The sequence below is a fragment of the Nelumbo lutea genome, chromosome 8, assembly GCF_056320005.1.
Source record: "Nelumbo lutea isolate HS-2025 chromosome 8, American lotus-T2T, whole genome shotgun sequence".
Taxonomy (NCBI): Eukaryota; Viridiplantae; Streptophyta; class Magnoliopsida; order Proteales; family Nelumbonaceae; genus Nelumbo; species Nelumbo lutea.
In genome coordinates, this window is record NC_142691.1 from 35736391 (window position 1) to 35739660 (window position 3270).

General features: G+C 38.7%; 1 long non-coding RNA gene and 1 pseudogene across 1 annotated transcript; both read left to right on the forward strand.

Annotated features, from left to right (window-relative positions):
* Positions 1 to 279: 279 nt before the first annotated feature.
* LOC148843810 (chlorophyll a-b binding protein 4, chloroplastic pseudogene) lies at positions 280 to 1328 on the forward strand (annotated as a pseudogene).
* Positions 1329 to 1652: 324 nt separating this feature from the next.
* LOC148843811 (uncharacterized) lies at positions 1653 to 2868 on the forward strand. The gene is made up of 2 exons (XR_016103832.1): positions 1653 to 1744; positions 2652 to 2868. It is a non-coding gene; the product is annotated as an uncharacterized LOC148843811 (long non-coding RNA).
* The last annotated feature ends 402 nt before the right edge of the window (positions 2869 to 3270 follow it).

A 3270-nucleotide genomic window follows, 5' to 3' on the forward strand; every position in this document is an offset into this window, starting at 1 on the left:
CCAGGAGAAGAAGAAGACCGAAGACATGTCCTTTTGCTTTTTGGGGTATAGTCGTAAATCTAGGGAAATTTTCATTGGCGTATTCTATACAAGGCTGTTCACAATTTTGGTCTCTGCAGTGGACCTACCAATAAAAACCCCAAAAATATATAAAAAATTCAAAAAAAAAAAAAAAGAAAAAAAGTAACAAAGTTCGCGTATAAATGTGATAAGGGAAATTTAAGCTATGCTGGTATGAGTAAGAGGTAAGAAAACCTATACAAATCTTGTATTGGTTAGATGTTTTCCATCCTTTTACTACACAAATCTGTGCCCAAAAAATGTTCCACACAATACGAGGACACCAACTATCCTCCCACACACACTCCATTCAACACGTGTAAAGCTAATGGAACGACCGTTAGCTCCAAATCTACGCCCAAAACCAAAATCTCCCCCATTCTTGTTCTCTCGATTCTTGACTTCGAAACCGTGCAACCCTCAAATCCGATCATCTCTAATGTTGATGACCGTTCAAACAGATACATCGGAGGTATGAACTCATCCCTCTCCTCTCATTTATCCTTTCACATCCTTTATTTATTAACTCATTTTTTTAATACAAAACACAAAATGAAGGATCACCGACTCACCGACGACCACCAGCAACAGTAAATAGAGAAGCGGAAGGTGCAATCTTAAGATCGAGGTTCCTAACTGGCTCTTATGGCAAGTTCAGTAGAGATATCTCTGTCAAATCGTCCACTTCTTCGTCCCCTAGTTCCTTTAAGATCGAAGCCAATAAGGGCGAGTAGTTGCCTGGTTTGGCCTTGCCTCCCTGTCTCAATGACAGGTAATCTCTGCAATATTTTTTTTCCCTGTTACTGTCTTCTATGTAGTATGCTTTCACTAAAGCTTCCTTACAGATTGAGTTGTTGTAAGTTGAGAGCTAACCAATGCCAATAGTTAATCGACCTCAACATCTACTTCTAACAAATTGATATCGATGACAATCTCCCAGGCGAAAATGGATTTGATCCTTTGGGACTTGTAGAGGACCACGACAATCTGAAATGGTTCATCTAGGTGGAGCTTCAGAATAGGAGGTGGGCCATGTTGGGTGTCGTAGGGATGTTGTTGCTTGAAATCCTCACCAAGATCGGCATTATCAATGTAGCAACGTGGTACGATGCTAGGAATGTTGAATACTTTGCATTGTCTTCTTTGTGATTGAGTTCATCTGGTTCCATTACATGGAGATTAGAAGGTGGTAAAACATAGAAAACCTAGGAAGCATGAACAAAGATCCCATCTTCAAGAACTATATAGCTCAAGGTTCTAAATATTGATACGCCGGTAGGGGCGTATTGGTACCATATTTTACTTTTTTCAATCTAATTCAGGGGCGGTTTAAGATTCCTCCACCCCCTAAACCAGTGAGAACCCCGATACACCCTCTGTAGGGGTGTATCAAGGTACTCCCAATATGATATGTTTTGGCCAATACGGGTCGATACAAGGTGATGTTTTGAACCTTGATATAGCTTGCCTCCTTCTCATTGATTGCTAAGTTGAGCTTTGAATGTGGAGCTCATAAGTGTCAAGGTTCAGTTCATTATGGATGAGAAATAAGGCTAAGTTTTGATTGTGAAACATTTGCAGGGAGATTTGCAATGTTGGCACTCTTGGGGTTTATTGTCCAACACAACGCCATCGGGAAAGTGATAACTATGCATTTTGATGCCTTATGGGCATCAATTCAGGGGTATTTTCAGCCTTACAATCATCAAAATGTATCCTTATCCCAATTAATTTCAATGTTGCGATCTCTAAGGCTCTCTATGCAAATTCTGTGCAAAACTATAGAGTTTTCATGGCTGAAATGCAAATTTTTGGAAGCTGGTGTGAAGCCCAGCTGAGAGAGGGGGTGTTTTTGTAAAAAACTGAAAGCAGAAGGGCGCCTCCAAGTTGATAAACCCAGTTTGGTGCCCCTCCTACTATATTAACATGCTCCCCACGTTTTAGCAAACCCTTTTAACCCATTATTTTCACTCTAAACAAACCCTAACAGCCCCTAACTGCTAAATCCTCACCTTCCATTCCTTCTAATCTCCACCATCCATTATAGGTTACTCTCTTTTTAGCATTCTAACCCTATGAGCCACCTAACTTCTAATCTTCACCATTCAGCCTTTAGCCATTTTAACCATTAAATCTTAGCCTTACATAATATTAGGTGCCTTCCCCTTTTCTTCTCAGCTTTAGGATCACCCTAAAACCATCCTAACCATTCATTCTAAACCCTAGGGCACCCATATTTTTGCTAAAACCCAACTGTCGCCCCCTCTTTCTCTCTAATTTCAATTATATCCACCCTTCTGTATAAAAAGAGTCACAGGGGCCCTGTAGAAAGGGTTAGTCAATACACCCAAATAAGAAGAAAGGCTGATCTTGAGAAGTTCAAGGGTAGAGCAAGAGGAGGACGCCCAAGCAAGAGGAGGGGTTCCTACTTGCAGTTCGCCAACACCACTACTGCCACCTCTGCATTTGAATCCCAACCATATTTTCTTCAGTTTTAGAATTAATTTTTGTTATTTAATTTTCAATTTAATTTTTCCTTTTGCAAATTTATTTTTATTAGATTTTATTTGTGTTTTATTTCTTTTTTGCAGATCTGAAATTCGGCCAAGTAAGATGGAAGGCCTAGCTCGAGAAGTTCGAGGGTGGAAGGAGAGATCTGGAAACTACTACTTCTGATCGGATTTTCAGACATTTTTATTTTGTTTCTTTAATTTAGTTGTTTATAATATTTATTTATTTTTATGCACTTGTTATTCTCAGTATTGTATGAATTTGGTTTTAATGAATTCTATTTTTTTAATTAATTAATTTTTTATTTCTGCAACTCCTACTTGCGTTCTCTTCTCCCAGATCTAAGTATGTAATTATTTTTCCCTTACTTTCGTGTGGATACGACCACTTCTCACCATTTACTACGTTTATAGTTGTTGTGACAAATGGAAAAATTATAAATGTTTAATCTGGTGTTCTGAAGTAATTAACGACGCGCTTCCGAACACAGCAAGTTTTTAGCATCGTTATCGGGGAAGCAACAAAGAAAAATTTTTATTTGGTTTATCCGGATCGGTAAAACTATTTTTCTTTTTCATTTTATTACTTGATCTGTTATCTGAGTTTAGTTCTTGCTTCTCTTTGATTCTGTAGGACGGAATAGCGAAAGGTGGGGTACCGGATCATTGCAGGACTACGGGAAAGAAGAGAAGATAAGAG